Source organism: Peromyscus californicus, unplaced genomic scaffold, assembly GCF_007827085.1.
Source record: "Peromyscus californicus insignis strain IS unplaced genomic scaffold, ASM782708v3 Scaffold_8__1_contigs__length_139910024, whole genome shotgun sequence".
NCBI lineage: Eukaryota > Metazoa > Chordata > Mammalia > Rodentia > Cricetidae > Peromyscus > Peromyscus californicus.
In genome coordinates, this window is record NW_026294606.1 from 130,562,931 (window position 1) to 130,583,217 (window position 20,287).

Genomic DNA, 20,287 nt, shown 5'->3' on the forward strand with positions numbered 1-20,287 from the left:
CTACACAACCAGCCAGATGAGGAATGATGGCAAAGATAGAAATAGCAAAACGAATAAAATAAATATTGAAAAATGTAAAATAGAGTGAGTAACACAATGAAGACTGTCTTCGGCAGACTTATCTGTAGGTTTGTCACAACCTAGAAACTACCCAATCAGAAAGTAGGTCAATAGAAGGTCCCCAAACAGACACAAAGAGCACAGAAGAGGCCAGTGACAGCACATTGGTGACACCGAGCATGGGCACTCTGCCTCTCAGAAGAGGGACAGAGCAAAGATTTGAGGTGATTCTGATGAAGACAGCTCCAAACCCGCTGCAAGACATCGAAACACTTATCTAAAGGTTCTCAGAAAACATCAGGCCAGGGACTAGCCCAGCCCTGTACAGCATTAAACCCCAGGCATTGCGCATGCGCGCGCACACACACACACACACACACACACACACACACACACACACACACACACACACACCAGCATCAGTCCTACTCACAGTGCTGTAACCCATCACAGGGGAAAACCATGAAGCAGTCTAAGCAAAAGATAACAAGTTGAGAAACACAATGGCTTCGATGGCTTCGTGTTAAAAGAGCAGACTGACATCTCCACTGTTCTGAAATAAGAAAACCTGTCAACCCAGCATTCTACACAAGGCAAAAATAACTGCTAAGCACTGAAGAGCACTAAAGGCTCTTCATCTGGAATCAAGGAGTGACGACCTCATCACCAGCACTTGACGAAACGGTAAGAGAAGTTCTTCAAGCATGGCAGAGACACACAGGTCTATGAAATAAAGAACAGCTCTGGAGATGGCACAATGAAAATAAAAAATAACTCCATTTTCTCTTGCTTTTAATAAGAACAAAAGATAATTGCCTAAGGCAGAAGTGGGTACTTTCTGCTCAAACAGTAAATTTACAAAGCCCTAGGTTTGTCCTCTGGCACTGAAAAAAAGAGAAAAGTAGAGAGAAACAAATAACTTGTGGGCCATGTTTTTGTTGTTGTTATTGTTACAAATACTCAGTTTAGATGTTGCTATGTAAAAATCAGTCATTGATAAACTTCATTAGACAAAAGTCACTATATTCTAAATTTGACCTGTAATCTAGAAACAGAACCCACCAGTTTACAGCAAAATTAATAAGAAAATATTCTGTGTTTATAGCATCTAAAAGGATAATATACATATACATATATATGTATATATATGAGCAACACTAAAAACAATGAGAAGAAGCAATGAGGAATACACTGTATTGCTTATATATTCAAGGCACATTATATGATTATTCTACTAACACATTAGGAGATAGACATTGAAGAATTACACTGGATATGGCAATCATCAATGGTAATCATTAATGGCATTTAAACATATATGATAAGCTAATAATGGGGATAGAATAGAATAAAAATATAAAATTGCCAGGAACCATGCAACTTCTTTAGGGTACAAGGCCCGAGAAGAGCATGAACAAATTCTTGTAGCAAGGCCCTGGAGAATCAGACCCATTTTGGCAAGGCTAATGGATGATAGTTCACTGCATAATTCTGGGCGTGACCCCAGGAGCATAGGTGCTACCTGCTGTCTGTGCTTTCCTTATACAAATCATAGTGCTGGCTGCCTCTAGTTTCATTTTCTCAGAGCTACAGATGAAATAGCTATTACAAAAGGAAAACTTTCCCCTGATGACTCTCCTTTGGGTGAGCCAGAGGGGATGTAGTTAAAAATGTACAGTGGATCTGATTCAGCTCCCAAACCTTTGATGTTTCAAGTGTGACTATGAATTCAGGCTTCTTAAGAACAGGATACTGCCTTTCCAACCCACCTTATGACTAGCCTGAAAGAGTCATAGTAGCTCGTGACATTACAAATTTGCATAACTGTTCTAGAGATGATGATTTTCACCACAAGAGTCTAAGAGAAATGCAAATAAATAGACGACATCAGGAGTTAATGGGAACAGTCTAGGGGCAGTGATTGAAGCAGAATCAAAGAAACCCATAGTGCCCTCATTTCTAATAGCTGTGCCAGTACTGTAGGAAGTTGAGAGGAAGGGGACATGAGAACGAGGGATAAGCAGAGCCAACTATTAAGAGTAAGCTTTTAAGTTATGTAGTTTACAGGATGATAGGGAAAAGAATCTGGACTATCCCCTGTAGGAGACAATAGTAGTACAGAATGAAGAATGAATTGATTCAGCCTTGGCTGGTAAGTTGATTGTGAGAACTTAGATTTTACCAGAAGAAAATATTAACCACTAGAGACAAAACTATCTCTCAGTCGCGATGACGTTGTAACCACAAATGCTGCCAACTGAACACACTGCTCCTCCTGTAGGTGTGCCTAGTTAGAAAACATCCTTTGTCGCTTGCAACACTGTGCACGCTCCTGACATTAGAGCTATAGATCAAGTAGGTAATAGTTACACGTGGGAAAGTGGGGGACAGAAGAAGCACAGGGTAAAGGAACAAACTGGCAATTACTGTTACCATTATTAGAAACTTAAAGAAACAAACGATTGTAAAACTGTTCATGCAAATTATTGAAATAGTATAAACAAAAACGGCCCAGGCTACCTGGGGCCACTTGGTTGAAACAGGTGGTCATAGTTTCTTTGCTGCATCAACTTCACACATCTGTCCCAGCTTGTTGGACCCATTGGGAGCAAGGCTCCCTGCATAAAATGCATGTGCAATTTTTAAAAAAGAACAGAACTAGAATATATGGAATCCAGTGACCACAAGGATTTTAATTCAAATGTAAGTAATTATATTACACACACACCAATTTTCAGAACTAAGATTGTTCAGAATAGAAAATGCAAACTATATTAGTTCACAGCTGCATTCAAGTATTTTCTTTACTTTTGTTACATTTCAATCTGCTAGCATAGAGAGGGAAGAAGCGAGGGGACGAGAAAACATGCGCACTACAGACACTCCTCAGAAGAGGGCTAGAGCGGCTTCCCAAACGCTTAACGAAACTGATTTTGCTTCTACTAATCTTAGCAGGGTCATTGTTTAATTATAAAATGTTTATCACCAAGAGGCATAATAACCCTAAATGAACCCTATGTGAATAATCCTATATACATCTAACAATAGATCCAGAAAAAGAAGCAGATCAACTCACTGTTCCCCCTGGAGGCATCGATGTTCCTTCAGTATAGATGCAGACAAACCTTCCTGAGGAGCTCACCTAACACCATCTAGACACCTACCTACCTGACAACACAATTCCCATTTGCTTTTTCAAAGTCAACCCAGAGAATCCATTAAGAGAGATTGTTTGGTTCACAAAATAAACCCTAACAAGTTTAAAAGAAATGAAGTAATAAAAAATACATTTTTGGCCATAATAAAACTAAACTAGAAATTACCCAGTAAAAGATATTTAGAAAATTCTTCAAGTGGATAGAAGTTAAATAATATATTTCCACATAACTCATGAATCAAAAATGAAGTTATAAAGATATATTTTATGTGTTTAAAATTAAGAGAAATCTGTGTACTATGTATCAAAATATGCTTGGAGGGAAAGCTATAGTTTTAAATGCATGTATTAGGAAAATGGATCACAAATCCATAATCTAAGCTTATAATTATAATTAGAAAAATTCAAATTACATTTATAAAAATAGAACAAAGAAAATAGTATAGACAACAAGTATAATGTATGAATATTTACTTTCCAGAAAATATTTATAATGCCAGTAAATTAATAACAAAAGGCAAATCAACTCAATCAGAAAAAAATCCTTGTGACTATATGAACTAGTAATTAAAATATTAAACAGACTTGGCTAAGAAAAATATTGGGAAGTTTTCAAATTCATTAGCAGTCTGGCAAAGCAAATAAGATATGACCATATAGTCATCAGTAGGTAACAGTATTAAATTGCAAGCCTGAAATGTTGGTGAAGACTTAAGCAATGCAAGTTTCTACAGAGAGGGAGCATCAGCCATAGTGGAAACCAAACTGCCAATGTCTGGTAAAGTGGAAAACCAATGCCAGCCATGGTAGAAACCAAGTTGTCAATGTCTGGTAAAGTGGAAAACCAATACCACTTTGAAGCAGATATTCAAAAGAAACAGAATGGCATGCAAGGAAATAATTTGGAGAATGCTCACAACTAGTGAAGTTCCAATAATAAAAAGCATTGCAAACAGGCTAAATATCCCTAAGTAAGAAAGTACATCAGTATATTGTGGATTTTCCATTCTATTTGGCGGCAAAGTTAATAAATTTTGTTTCATATAAAAAAAGATCAAATTCAGAAAATATTAAGAAGAGGAGAGTAAGACACAGGAGGGGCAGGAAGACAGAAAACATGATAAGATGTTTAGAATGAGTCAAAACATATAAGCCAACACTCTAACAACTTCAAACACGTAGCTCCATTTTGCACAGTGTATACAGACATGAGGCACTTCTTACAGGGAAGTACACAATGAACGGGAAGTCTGACATCCTGGGATGTTGGCAAAGAGGGAGGCACTGGGGATGTGGTCTGGAAGGGAACACAGTCGTTTTAAACTCCATCTGTAGAGTTTTCTTAGAGATAAACAGGGGCATATAATCATTTTTCCTTATTCCTTTATCTGTTTTACATATTCCTATGAACTTAATCAACTAAAAAGAGGCAAAGTCGTGTGCTGGGAAGAAATACAGAGGTCATGTGTAGGAGCTTTAGGTAGCTAGATGGAGTCTTGAGTTGACCCTCATGAATGCTGTGTAGAAACAAGTAGTTGGGACTTAACACCACAGATGAGGGGGTGACAGTTTCACTGCTTGGTGACTTTCTCCCAAAGGGCTGGGCAGCCTAGCAAGATGGTACAAGAGATGAACTGTTAAAAATTTGTCTCATAATGCATTGAGAAAAAGATGAAACCAATAATGTGATACTAATAAGGAAATTGAAGTCATTTAGGCTGAATTGGGAAGCCGTCTAAAGGGAAAGATGTGATTTAGCGGTAGATGAGTGAAGTATTCCATTCTAACTGATGAGAACTTCTAAGTACAATCATGAGATAAGTGGGTGGCTGAAACTGGCTAACATCTAAATGATAAAGAAACTATGCATGACGGGTGTTACATAGGAAATTTCCATGGAAATTAAATCATCTAATCATTTAAAAGAATAACAGTCAGAACTTGGGGACCAGGGAGAGATAATGTCCCTAAGAATAATTTGCAGAGGACAGAAGCTTGGCCAATAAATGTGACAAATGTGGGCAGAAGTAGAAGGTAGTTATACATCTGTAATCTTACATGAGGTCATAGCAACATGGGAGGCCTAAGAAGATAGCCTCACCTTAAAGTCTACAGTGTGGACCTTTATGCTCCTTTGAGGAAACAGTACGGGCCGTGTCCTTACAAGACAGAGAAGAAGGAAGTATTCCCCAAGAAAGTGAAAGGCAAAAACACTCATGGACTTAATGGAACAATTTGAAAATTAAGATCAGGAGATGTCATGGTCAACCTACAAGATGTCAACCAAGCCTACAAAATAGGATGATATGGCATGCAAGGAAAACAGAGGAGCCTGTGCTTCGGGGTCATGTGCAGAGGAGATGCCAATGTGAGGCAAAGGCTATTGCCTGCTCTTGGATTGTAAATGGGCCTTTATTCCTGACTGGTTCCATTTTGTTCTAGCAGTCTGCAAGAGAGAAGGCGCCCCAAGGAATGACAAATGCATGCCTCATTTAATCTCTGTCTCCTCTTGAACCATTTAGTGATATGTTCACATACTACCAATCATGAAAAGAATAGGGACCGGGAGTTTAGTTCATTTGTAGAGTGCTTGGATGGCATGTGGAAGGCCTTGGGTCCAAGCACTAGTGCTGAAAAGAAGCCAAACAAGGATAGTTTACAAATAAAATAAAAGAATCAAGTATGTCAACAGAACATAGAATTAACAGACTATGAGAAATTTGGGATGATTATCTCTGAAGAAATGAAGACACTGAGACCCAGAAATGGACCAGAAGTGTACCCAGCTGCCAGGTGAGAGGTCCTTATTCTAGAGCAGTGGTTCTCAACCTTCCTAATTCTGTGACTTTTAATACAGTTCCTCATGTTGTGGTGACCCCTAACCATACAATTATTTTTGTTCTTATTCATAACTGTACTCTTGCTATTGTTATAATGTAATCATAAATGTAAATATCTGTGTTTTCCAATGGTCTTAGGGAATCCCTATGAAAGGGTCGTCAGAACCCCCAAAGAGTCGTAACCCACAGGTTGAGAACCACTTTTCTAAAATGAGTTTTGTAGCTTCCTCCTTTCACCTGTGACACTCCTGGCTACTATTTATACACCATCTAAAAGGCTAAGAATTTCCATCCAATGTTGATAGAAAGTCTTGAAAGTTTACAAATTATTTTTCTACAGCAGCTTCCTGTGTTATGTTGGATTTTACTCAACAAAAATACACAAAACCTGAAACCCCAAATATGGTTTCACAACAGCTATCACACAGCAAAGTTTGTTGTTTGTTTTTGAGATAGGGCCTCCTGTACTCAGCTGACTTTGAACTCACTGCATGGCTGAGAACAACCTTGAGACTTGAGATCCTGTGACTTCGTCCCTGAGCGCTGACATTCCAGGCCGGCACCACCAGCTTGTTTCATGTTGAGAATAGCAGCCAAGGCTGTTTGCTGGCTAGGCCAGTGCTCTCACAATTTAGCAGCAGCCCTTGTTCTTACATTTTGAATTGAACATAATGGCTAATATTGGTAGCACCCTGAATCCTTACTGGTTGTCAAATGGCTTCCTCTGTTATCTTCAAACAATAAAAAAATTAATTTAAAAATTAAACTCAAGGCAACAATGAGATCTTATTGTCCATACTTAAATGACAGAGGGTTTTCCCTGATACTTTTCTTTGAACTGTATATTACAAGCATATGGTATCTAGCAACCCATGTCCACTGTCTTAAGAGCAGAGATGATAAGGTTGTTCCTTCCTTTGTATGTACTCAAGGGGAAGGCTAGAGAAGTGGGACCTGAGCAGTGGCAGATGTTTCAAAATCCTTGTGAATGCAGTCACATATACACATCCAGCATCCAAGGCCACTCAGATCTCATGTGCCTCAGCAAAATGAAAGTTGAAGCTTTGATTATATCCTCGGGGCATTCCTAATGCAGACATCATCAAAGTTATTAATTCACAGAACTGATGGAATTGCTTGTGATGATACATTTCAGGTTCTAAACAGTATTGGCTAAATTATCTGCAGTTTCTAGTGATGAATTGCTAGTTTTCTTTTGAAATTTAAATTTTTTAAAGTGAGACAGATAACAGATTTAATTAAAATGTTATCTTCTGCTTTTTATGATGGCAAGCAAGAATAAATGTACATATTGGAATTTCACTTCAGCTCTCCAGAGAAGTTCACAGAGTGCCTGAGGTTACCGACAAAGAATATAACATGGCCCACGAACCCTTCTCATTCCACTGCCTAATGCAGACACATCTCACACTCTTTCACTGCTGGCTTCTTACCTGTCCAAGATGTACAAACCACACATTTCATCTTGATTTATTTAGTGAAGCCATCCTACATGAATATAAGAACAAGCAATGTGCAATGTTACAAGAGGAAATTCTGTCACTGCACACGATGGGTAGAACATTACCAGAAGCACACGGGGAAGTTCAAGGCCGCTGTCCCACCAGCACATCCAATGCAATCATCTAGGACACATCACAGAGCGAGAACACGTCATGGGTTGATTTAATAAGCCCCTCTATGCCATGACTGTCCTCTGTGATCAGAAATGAATGTCTGGCACTAAAACACTGGGGGACTGGGAACTCAAACACGATGAAATTCCATCATTTACGCCTGAATACTGAAAAAATCATGGGCAAACTTCTCGACAGCTTCTTGCCTACCTTCCTGATGTGTAGGGCAAAAGCCTTGTGCACACAGATGAGCACTGGAGAAGCCAGGAACATTAAACTCACAGCTCACCTCTTCAACGGAATGAGATGAGAAGCTGCTCTGCCTGGAACACCAGGAATCATGTCCTTTACAACCTGATCCTCTGCATCTAATGAGACAGGTTCTGCCATATCTCCCAGAATTCATGTTTTTACTTATTCAAGACCTTTCCCCCTAAATCTTAAGCATTGTTTTTAGACCTTAAAACCCACTCTTAGGAGTGAGGTCACTTGTGCTTTGCAACAGCCTAAGTGACTTCTGTGTTGTCTTAGGGCCAGGCCAATCCTGACACCCACAGGTGTTTACCTCATTCAAGCTCCCTAGACCCCAAATCTTGGGCATTATCTGAGTCAACAGTACCCATTCTTGTGAAAGAAGACAGATGTACTTTGTAAGGAATCTCGATGTAAACATGTCTTAAATTGTCGTGCACTTGGAGCTTAGTTAATTGTTATCTGAATATTTTCTTCAAAAATTGTGCTGTGCTTAAATACGACTAAAGTAAAATGATCTGGGCTGGACTCTAGAAGTCCTGGTCCAACACCAGTTATAATAAAATCAGGCTGAGCTGAGTTTCATTCTGTCTCTTTGTGGATTGTTTTTTCCCATGCCTGCTGAAAAGTCTGCAGGGGAATCACCACACTGATAGCTTGTAGAAGTTCAGTTTTCCGACTTCTTTGGTTTTAGCATAAGGAGAAGAGAGGAGAAGAAGTATCACATCTATTACTTGTGTGTTGTGCATTTGATCAGCACTTAGCACACATGAAGTGCACAGTACAAACAGGAGTCTCCTTTCAGTCTTCCAGAGCACTGAGTTTTCAATGCATCAGTGGCATGGCAGCTGTGCCTACGCCCCTCTCTCTGCACCCCTCTCTCCGCACCCCTCTCTCCTCACCCCTCTCTCTGCACCCCTCTCTGCACACCATGCCTGGCTCAGCACCCCAATGCTTTTGTCATTGTCATGTAGAGACCCTGACTCCTTTCTCCTTGAGAGGTACTGTGAGCATTTCCTCACCCCCTGACTCCTTTCTCCTTCAGAGGTACTGTGAGCATTTCCTCGCTAGAGTCTATCCCTTTATTGCGCTTATAAACTCACCTTTGTTTGACTACTTTTTGTTGCTATTCTGGGGCCTCTTTATATTCTCTTATGCTGTATTAGTCTGATGTGTGTATTAAAGTTCCTCTCACATAGCACCTCTAATTGTGATCATTCACTGAGAGAAACAGCAAGTGCATAAGAAGCCAGCTACCAGCCCAGCTTGCCAAGCCTCTTCTGTTTACTCTGGCTTCTTGGACAATTCATTTCACATACTACTCCTGGGTTATGTTTTTGCATAGTGGGAAGATGGTAATTCCCATTTATTATACTATGGCAACAAGTAGATATATTAACACGCACTAAGTTTTCAGTGTATCATTTTTTTTGAAGCAGGATGGACTACTACAACGAAAGACCTTCCCAGTGACCAGGAACAAATGAATGCATGCCACCCACAGATGCTGAAGGACCACTAAAGCGAGATGCGTTTATTTCATCTGACTGTTCTATGACCCTTTGTATTGAGGGGACAAGAAGCGGGGCAGTAGAGAAGCATTTGCACAGACTTAGTTCTCAGCATCATGTGCACGCGACTCATAAAGCAAGGAAGGACATAAAGAAAAGGATGCAGGGACTTTTCAGAGGACTAAAGTCCCACTGGGTGGCAGGGCCTGGCTCCTGGCTCTGAGGAATATGGAGGGAGGACTGAAGACCAATTCACCTGACACCGCCAACTGATAGGACTTTCCTCTTGATGCTCACAGCCTGAAATCATCCCTCCAGCAGCACAGAAGTTGGGATGGAAGCAAGTCACAAGTTTTCTAGAGGTCCATTCTCATGGTGGGAAAGGGCAAAGGGATGCAGCAGAGAGAGGAAAGAAAGAGGCAGGGGCATGCCTGTGACTTGGTTGTCATGGGCTCTGTGCTGAGCTCAGATTCTAGAGATGTCCCATAGAACATACTTTCTGAAAACCAAGCAAAAATGAAGTAGTGAAATGACGATCTCAAGGGCCACCCAGCACTGAGACATGGATATGGAGTCTGATGGAATTTAAAAGGCTTGGAGACAGAGAAAAGGAAGAAGAGGGAAAGAGTGACAGGAAGAGAGAAAGAAGAAGGAAGGCCGTAGGAATGGGGTATCTGGAATGAAAACAAAGACCAGAGGCTAAGGATGTGGACTGTGCATGGATGTTAGCGAAGTGACCAGTAAGAGGGAAGCAGGAAATAGATGTGATGTCATCTAACAGAGTCATTCACAGGAGGCTGTGATTCATTCTCACTGTACGTTAGGCACGGTTTGTAATCCAAAAGATAGTACAAGTGGGGTTATTTCTTCCCTGACACTGAGAGCTTACAGTGTCACTCAACGAACCAGACACTAACTGAGCATCTGTCACACCTAATGACATTCAAAGTGTCCTGTGTAATTCGGCAACATGCTGCCTGGACTATAAGTAGAGCTTACATCCTGCATAGAAGGATCTATAACATCTGCAAGAATCAGTCTGAATGAAAAGATCAATAAATCTGCCTTTGAGTCTTTGCCTCTGTTGGACAGAATCAATAAACACAAGTCTCCATGTTTTCCTTGGCGACACTCGGTGTTAGATATTGTGGTATGTGGTCTCAAAGCTAGCATCCTTTCTTGTTCTACTTCCCACTGTTCCTCTTCTTTCCAGTGCTTACAGCTGGATGTCCAGGTTGGCTGCTAAGCATCAGACAATATGTAAGTGGAGACACGAGACAAAATAGAAATCGTGCTGAAAAAATGAGATTAGAAAATCTAATGATGGAGATGCATAAAAACTTTAGAGCATAGTTACCAATGAGTCCAGCACAGCACAGAAAGTGTGGGAGCTGGCAATGAACCCAGGCTTCAGAATTTAAGACTACTGTATTTCCTGACCAAAACAACGAAAGCTTTGGAAATCATAAGCTATGGAGAATGAGACAATTGAATTGCTTGAGAAAACTCCTCAGTGTAGTTCAGACTGCATCCAGATTGCTGCTTCCCGGAGGCCACCACAGGCCCAGACTGGTGCTTGCTCGGTATGGCTGGACTATCACTAGTTCTGTTTTCTCACCATTTTTGTGCTTCCATGTCAATCATGTTGCTTTCTTTTCTTTGTTGAAAAAACTATTTTCAATTAAGATTTCTAATTAGATTCCACATTTGAAATGCATCTCTGGTAGAAAGCAAATGACAGGAGGGATAATTAAAAGGCAGCTGCATCTTGTCTTTCTGAGGATGAAACATAGCTTTGGGAATTATTTGTGATTTTCTTCTTCTTTTGAAATAATAATCAATTTAATTGAAAGATGTTGAATTCATCTATAAAAGTCCATGACCTTTCTTCCACAAGTGCTAAATTCCTCTTCATAGAGTGTAAATGAACTCTAGATCTCAGAATCCCTGGGACTTCATCAACTCAGGTAGGAAATCCCGGCTTACTCAAGCATTCTTTAGCATACTGAACCAGGAACCAGCCCTTCTCTTTGGCCCTGATGCAAGAGGGTTGCTTGATCTGTGGGGTGGGGTGGGGTGGACTTAAAATACGAGAATTTTAAAAATCAGCAATAAGCATTTTTGGTGGAAAGGAATGAGTCAGATTAGTCAAGATGCAAACAGTATTTTTGTGGTTTTCCTGTGTTGCTTTGACTTTTAAAAATTAACATTGCTAATGCTGATGCTAAAAAATTATGTATTAAGCTCTTATTCAGAGATCCTTGTTGCCACCTCAGGCCGTCTTCACTTTCAAATACATTGAGTACTTGAAGCAACTAGCCATATAATCTAGGTCAAGAAGAATCTTGTGTGCGATGAAGCTAAACCACTGTGGCAATCAGATACCCTGGCTTGAATTATCTGGATCCTAGAAATCTACCTGAACTAGTTTAATATGCATAAATATGAAATGGGCCTCATTACCTAAAGGGAGCCTAGACCCAGGTGTAAAGGAATATCATAAAACAGGTCACAAGACAGTCTTCTGGAGCTGCTCACACTACAATCCAATGAATAGCTTTGGGAAATATTAAGATAAATACAAAGCACATAAATTCACACAATTATATATCCATGTACATGTCTGCACACATATGTGTGCAGATGCATGTGTGTGCGTTAATTCTGCTTTTTGCATAATGTCTAAAAATCTGCACTGTTCATCTGTGCTTCAAGCACCTGCAGATTTCAGTCCAGACATTTCCAAACTTTCTTTACTTCAAACCATGCTATACAGAATATCACAGGGAAGTAACACAAAGGAATGAACACATTGACCACTTCTCTACACAGCAGTGACCCATTTTCACTCTGCTTCCCCTGGAGACGAAATGTGAAGACTAGGGGAAGGGGTAGGTTTGAAACCACCTGTCGGCAGGACATCAACAGAAAAACCACAGGGTAAAATCGACCAAGGCAAACTGGTCCAAAGACACCTCAGGATAGATATTAAGGCCCTGCCATGCCAGACTAGTTTCCATCTTCATCGCAGACTTATCTCCTGTCTGTCTCTACCTGTGTGACCCCATTTTTTCTATCTTCTTTCTTAGTCTTTTTCCTTCCCTGGGGAGGAAGGGGCTCCTTCCTTTTTTCTTCTCCCTCTCTTCCTTTTTTTCCTTCTCTTCCTCGTACTCATCCTCTTCTTCCTTTTATTTTTATTTAGTGTTCCTCAATCTGCCTGCATATCTTCATTCTCACACTTCGAGTCTTAATTTAAAAGACCAGAGAAAAATCTATACTGTTTATGCTAATTCAGTAGACTCTTCATTCTTTCTCAATGTATTGCCATAGTGAACTCTGCATTTTTCCTTAATAACTGTCATCATAAACTTTTCTCATATATGGATGTTTCTTATGCCAAGTTTCCCCCACTGGATTTCAAGTCCTGTAAAGGCAAGAATGGACATGGCTATTCTGTTCCATCATGTAAAAACCTTTCAGAGGTCGCTTCCTCATGGGTAATGATAATTTGCTAATTTTCACATTTCTGTCTATATCCAGTGTACCTGAAGCCCCAAAATATTATTTACTATAAAGAAAGCAATTAATTTATCTTCAGAATATGCTCAACTACCTTTCAATATACACTCACACCTATCTAGGTCACCAAAATAGCAGAACTATAAAATAGTTTGTTAATAAAGAAGCAATATGCTTCAATAGTTATCAGCGTAACGAATATATGGAGAATGATTCCTGTACCTGATATATGTTGTGTTCTTCAACAGCTTGGACGTTTGCTTATTGTTTCACTGGTTTTATGGCTCTATAAAGTACAAAAAGAATAAAGTTTTAGAATATTGTGTTACATATACACAAAAAACACTTACCATAATAAAATCTCCATAAAAATGTCACATACTATCATTTAATATGCATCCAACAAACAGCATTACAAATATGGCAGACTTACCATCACACTGTCCATAGAACATTGTTTACTTCTAGTCCAGGTTAACACGCCCCTTGCAGCTCAGAAAGTTCACTAGAAGAATTGCCATTGCCCCTTGTTTCCTATTCATACATGCCTGGCTCTCTTCTTCGCCAGACATTGCTCTAAGTTACATAGGTTAACTTATTTATTCCTTATAACCAAGGGCCAACATGAGGTCAGCTCAATAGGTCTGTATTACCCAAACCCAACACATTCCAAGAAAGCCTGTCTCAGGATTAGCCTTTAGTTGGCTGCTGGGGCATGACCTCTGAACTCTTGAAACAGTCTGTTAAGAGTGTTTAGTTTTTCAGACCATGGAGTCATTTATCCATCATCTCTCCTCTTCTAGTATTGCCGTCCTCCTTACTCTTAAAGCCCTCTACCCATTTTCCCTTTCCCCCATCCATAGCATCCGTGTCTTCCTATTCCCCTCTCTAGAGCTTCTCCCCTCACACTGTAGCACCTTTTAAATTTTCTGGTTTCTGTAGTTATTCCAGGTTCTATAAACAAAAGCCATAGGGATAGCACTGTTTTGTGTTTACATGGAATTATGTAATGTGCCCATGTGTTTGTGCAAGTGTATGTGTATAGAGGCATGACTGTCACACTTGGTTGCTTCCCAGAACTTGAAAGTGGATCTCTATTGTTGAAGACACCATACACTTTGGACACAGGACTTGAAGAAACCTAGCTAGATGCAACTCAAAAGCCTCTTCCTAAGGACTAGCTTTCACAGTACCAGAAGGTCCTATATAGATGTCAAGGGAGTAAAACATCAATAATCCTACCCAGCTATGACACCAAGAACCACGACAATGAGCAGCATAACAAGATACACTCAGGTGTAAGCTGGCACTTGTATCTTGGGTGTAATCCACAATTGTCTAATTGGACATTAGGTGCACTCAGTGTGAGGGACTTTATGCTTTGCACTATAAACCTAGACAAACACTCATGGCTCTGAGTCCATGGGGACTACAGAAGAATCCACTACTGCCATTTCCTGAGTCAGTATAATTTTTAACTGTGTTGTAAATACTCTTTCTTAGAACCACAGGTGGATGGAGCTCTCACCCCTCATCAAAGAAGCTTCTTTTTGCAGTAGATGGAAACCATTACAGAAGCCACATCTGGTTAAAATGCAGAGACTGATAGTCGGGTGCCCAGCCCCGAGTAACACATCTACTGCAGGCATTCTACATGTGAAGCAAGAAACACTGTGGAAGAGGGGCCAGAAAAATTGTAAGGGCCAAGGGATCAGGACATTTGCTGAGAGATATATCATCTATATATGACAGGGAACTACATGTGTGAAAACTCAGCAATATGGTTATTTACACAAGACCTGAATAAAGACAACACCAGTTGACGCACCAATACGGATGAGGACAATCTCACAGCACCCCGCTCCTTGAGGAAGAGCTACAGGTAATTAATGGGTACTGGGAGAGGGAGTATCAGTCTTTCCCCAGGGATGAACAGAAGTAATGAATTTGAGAAGGAGTCGGGGAGTTGGAGAGAAGTTGGACACAGGGTGGGGATGATGACAATATAGGACATGCATATGAAACTTTTAAATTAATTTTTAAAAGAGTGTTTGGTACATGCAATGCCTTGGTCTTTTTTGCTCCAGGTGACCAAGGAAGTGTATTACAAAGCATGGCATAGAATGAATACCTAATGTTTAAGGGAAAGGGACACTGGCGTCTAGGCAGCTGGGGTCATTCACATTGTAGACTCATATCACTAATCTCAGCTAGGATTCTGGAGCTGAGAGACCAGATAGATTCTCCTGGTTTTCCACAATTCATCTGGGTTACATGTTTTGTTGAAAGCTCTGGGCATGGGCATGACTCCATTGAAAAGAAATACCTAAAAGTCAGCTTCACGAACCTTCTCCTTCCATGGCTTCAAGTCTGCATTGTTTCATTCATAAAACATGTCAAGATTGTGTAGCTGTTCTGAGTCTAGTGCTTGCCTGATGGTGAACTTGGGGGACATAAGGACTTTTTGGCTTAGGAATTACTATCCCACAGGTATAGGAAGATAATTGAACAAAGAAAGGTCAGGTGTCACAGTCATATCCTCACAGTCAGTTGGAATCAGTATTTGAATTCTAGCACAATGATCTTGATCAAAAGTTTGGACATTTTTCTATATTGTCGTCCATGTTTTTCAGTCATAGAATTTTTTATATGCCATGCATAAGTATATTTTAAAATGCCACCTTAACTCATTCCTTGTATTTACAATAGGAATGATAACTTTTAAATTTTATCTTCACTATTAACTATAAGTATTTCATTTTATCTATAAGAATCATAATGAATTAGCATGTGCCAATGCCCTAGGTTTGACCTACAGGAATTAATAAAATAACGGAACATGCTTCATTGAGTTAAATATATTCTTTAACTGTTACAATACTTGAAAAACAAATTTCTTCCAGTCTTGATAGTGATGCAGGTGCAACATAAGATCTCCCCTTCACATAATCAGTTCTCTCCATTCCCGTCAGTCCTTGATATCCATGGAAGACTGCTTCCCAGAATACTCTGAATGCCATAATTTGAAGCTCTGCAGGTTGCTTCAAGAAAGTGATGCCGTATTTGCATGTAGCCCAGGAATAGCCTATCTATACTTTAAGTTGTATCTTAATCATATTTAGTAATACCTAAGGTAAATGCTGTGAAAATTGTTGTGCTATATTGTTTAGACTATAATAAGAAGAAAATATGGGAATTTTCAGTACAAATAGAATTAAAAAAATATGTTAGATCCAAGGATGTAGAATCCATTGATACAGAAGGCCAGTGGGAAATGGTTTTTAATTTAGACAATTAATTAAACTACAAGAGGGGTAAATATTACATCAAACCAGGCCTAAGTCAAGAAACAAAATACTCCATCCCTAATTCTCTTAAGATAATTTGAGTGTGATGGATTCAGTAATGCTCTGAAGGTAAGTGCTAGAAATTTTCATAATAAGAAATTAGACAAAAGTTACAATGAAGAAAATAGAACCCACCAATCAGTCACTAAGTAGATGCAAAACAAAAAGTATTTCACCAGTCCCTGAGATATGTCGTGTGCTTGGCATGCTAAGCTTTATTTGGGTAGACACTGCTGCAAAAGATACTTTTGGCCTAACTGATCACGATCATTGTGTGTCTGCGATGGCAGCTTCATCCTAACTTGAAAAAACCACAGGTTATCCATCATTTCAAGTCAACCCAGAAATTAACACTGTGCCCCCTTGTACATATTGCATATGGCTGGTCCATATCCTGAATATCATTACATTTAAAATCGTGATAAGCCGGGAGGTGGTGACACACGCTTTTAATCCCAGCATTCGGGAGGCAGAGCCAGGCATATCTCTGTGAGTTAGAGGCCAGCCTGGTCTACAGAGCAAGATCCAGGACAGTCACCAAAACTACACAGAGAAACCCTGTCTCAAAATAAATAAATAAATTAATTAATTAATTAATTAAAAAATAAATAAATAAAATTGTGATGAGTCTATTATGACTGTTTAGAGACAAACACATTCTCACGTGTTATATAGTGTCCCATCAAGTCCTTAAATGATTTTTTTAAATGCAGGAAAAACATACACAAGGGAAAGCCCTTACACAGTAATGATAAATGCATTTAAATAAACAGGACAGTTGTGTAAGTCCAAAGAACAAGATTCTATGGTGCAGAAAGATCAGTTGTGTTATATGAGCCTGAACCTTTCAGGCTCATTTTGTTCCCATTGCGGCGCTAGTCATCACTTGTCGGCTCCCATCATGTAGCAAGAACTAATATTTGCTCTAATCTCCTGAAGGCTATAAAACCCCTAAATAAACACCCCAAAGAAGTTAGTGCAAACAGTAAGTCTCATTTTACACTCATCATTACCTTCTCAATAAATTATCAAATTTCCATGAATTAGAACAGAAAAGTTTTCTTTAAAACAAACAGCAAAATTCTATTATAAGTAACTTGTGGGTCTTAGACTGGCTTGAACATTATCTTTTATGATTAGAATGTGGGACATTCAAACAGGTTGAAAAAGCACCATCTGGGATTCCTTCTTCCATTATAGAAGTCGGTGCACTCTTTGGTCTTTGTATCTATTCCCCCTGTGGTCCTGAAGGGGATGATAGGATGCTCATCACAACCAGTCTTCCATTCTACAGTAGAGTGTGGGAATTATGTGGATGAAGCCAAAGCCAACTCTGCAGAGGTCTGTGCCTGTGTCACGCTGCCCCATGGAAGACACTTGGGTTTCAGGTGTTTATATTGACCTGAGACATCCTGGGTGACTTTTGAGGAAGAGCCTCCCTCCCCAGTAGAAGGTTTTTGGGATATGCTAACAACAGGGGCTGAGAAGGGTTGAGTTGAGAAGTGCTCAGTGGTCCAGGAGAGAGCATGTCAGGTGCCTCAGGGGATCTTGAAGTACAGAAGTCTTCTGGTGTCCCGAAAAAATCAAACCTCTCTTCCCTATAAGTGCTGGCATTTATATATCTGCTTTACAAGGTATCTATATGTAGTTATTAAATGTTATTATAATCAACCTCTTCTAAAATAAAGTTAAAAATTCTGGTTTCAAGAGCAACTTTCTAAAATTTTACTATTGTAGTCTAATTTCCATCATCCTCTTTAAGAGCAAAGTGCAATTTAGCAGTCATTAAGGTTAAGCTCAGAGTGGTCTTAATTCAGCCATACAATACTACAAAAATTTGATAGAATTAATAAAATAACTCAAGCATATTCCCAGTGTGCAAGGTAAATTTGCAATAATAACTTTTCTATGTAACAGTAATAAATAGAAAGTAAATCATTCAAAGTATAGGAATGTGACTTCCCATAGTAGCAACAATAACTTGAATCATTACAGAAGTAACAACAAAATCAATACAATAATTATGAATAGCAGTGTAAATAAAATTATAAAAAGCTGTAAAGAGAACTAAGGAGCCATAATGCATGCATGAGTGGGAAAGTATTCACAATGAAAATAGCACTTCTTGCACAAATTAATTTCTATTTTTAATGCAATTCAAGTAAAAATTCCAATGGGAGTCATTTTACAGCCTGTTAAATTTTTCTCGAGTTCATTGAAGCTGTGGATGATAAAGAAAATTTTGAATATGGATATTAGAAAGATGTGTTTGCACTAATGATAAAATATGTTTTTTTAACACAACACTTACCACAGTGCAGATATAGCTCTGAAAGCGATGTACATATTAGTGGCACAATATGGGAATCTCTTCAAGTATACTTACTATCTTATGCATTCTTTCTTTCGACAAACTCAGAGCACCTGATGGATGCTTATTATGCTACTTATTAAAATGACAACAGTTGCTTTGTCCTCCCATTAATTTTGGAGGGGGCCAAATTAATTGCTATCTTCGGTATAACTTAATTGAAACTGACACAAGAGCGCATGGAAGTGGACAGAAAACTTAAATTCAGTGATCATTAAAAGAGGGACTGCAAAGGCCATGGATGGAATTGTCTAGTAGCTACTGAAAAAATTGCCTAAGTTTCAGAACTAAAATCAAGTATGTTCTATTAGGCATCTGTAGTTGGAGTTTTCCTGCCTGGCCCACAGTCAGGACAAATCTCTCTCACCTGCCAGTCCCACAGCCTTTCAAACCCAACCAAGTAAACACAGAGGCTTATTTTGCTTACAAACTGTATGGCCGTGGCAGGCTTCTTGCTAACTGTTCTTACAGCTTAAATTAACCCATTTCTATTAATCTATACCTTGCCACGTGGCTCGTGGCTTACCGGTATCTTCACATGCTGTTTCTCATCGTGGCAGCTGGCAGTGTCTCTCTGACTCAGTCTTCTACTTCCCAGCTTTATTCTCCTCCTTGTCCCGCCTACACTTCTGCCTAGCCAATGGCCAATCAGTGTTTTAATTATTGACTAATCAGCAACACATTTGACATACAGAACATCCCACAGCACTTCCCATTTGACATACAGAACATCCCACAGCAGGCATCGATACTAATTGCAGGTGTATTATGGAGGCAAACACAAGGAAATCCAAAATAAAAATAAAAGTAAAGGTAGCTTATTTACATACAATTTTAGAGAGACCAAGTATACTTTTAAAATCTTTAAGCTTATACAAAGAAAATGTCTGGCACATTACATTAGAGAAAAACTCCTGTAGCTTAAATATCAAAATAAAAGTAGATGCTATCGGTAATAACTCAACTACATCAAAATATACTTTAAATAAACAATTAACAATAAGAGTTAAGCAGTCAAAGGAAAATTTATAATTAGAAAACCAACTCCTTGATGAACAAATGGAAGAGTGTTTGACCTCATTAGTACCCAAGGAAATAACCAGTAAAGCAATGGCCCAAACAGTTCATCTAACATATTGGCAAGGAAGAATGTTCACATTTGAAGTTTTGGGGGGGGGGTTGCTTTGAACAGTGATTTTCCTGCATCCCCAAACATAGTCTCTAAGTGTTCTTGCCACAGTACCAGAACATAGAGCACCATTCAAACCCCATGTGGTTAGTAGATGATGCCCCTGACAAGTACATTGTATCTTAACATCTATCAAACATGATTTTAGGTAACTGATTGTCAAGCATTCACCATGGCCTTAAAGATACCACAGTCAACATTTGGAATAAGTATGCTGAACAATAACATGAGATTGTGAAATTGTTTCTTCATGGTAATTCAAGCAAAAGTGTAGCCCTGGCTTCCCAGAAAATGGCTTCTCAGAAAACCCATGTCCACACTTTCAATGTGGCAATTTCATGCGATTCTAATTAGAAGATTCTATTCTAGAGATAGAACATAAAGATAAGGGGGAAGTAAGACAG

At 39.2% G+C, this 20,287-nt stretch overlaps 1 protein-coding gene across 9 annotated transcripts in view; it reads right to left on the reverse strand.

Annotated features, from left to right (window-relative positions):
• Positions 1-20,287, reverse strand: part of Inpp4b (inositol polyphosphate-4-phosphatase type II B) — a 789,997-nt gene that overhangs the window by 425,939 nt on the left and 343,771 nt on the right. For all 9 annotated transcript variants that reach the window (XM_052726853.1, XM_052726856.1, XM_052726854.1 and 6 more), the window contains one exon: positions 13,199-13,262. The gene's annotated coding sequence lies outside the window, so the exon portion shown is untranslated. The remainder of the gene's footprint in view (positions 1-13,198; positions 13,263-20,287) is intronic.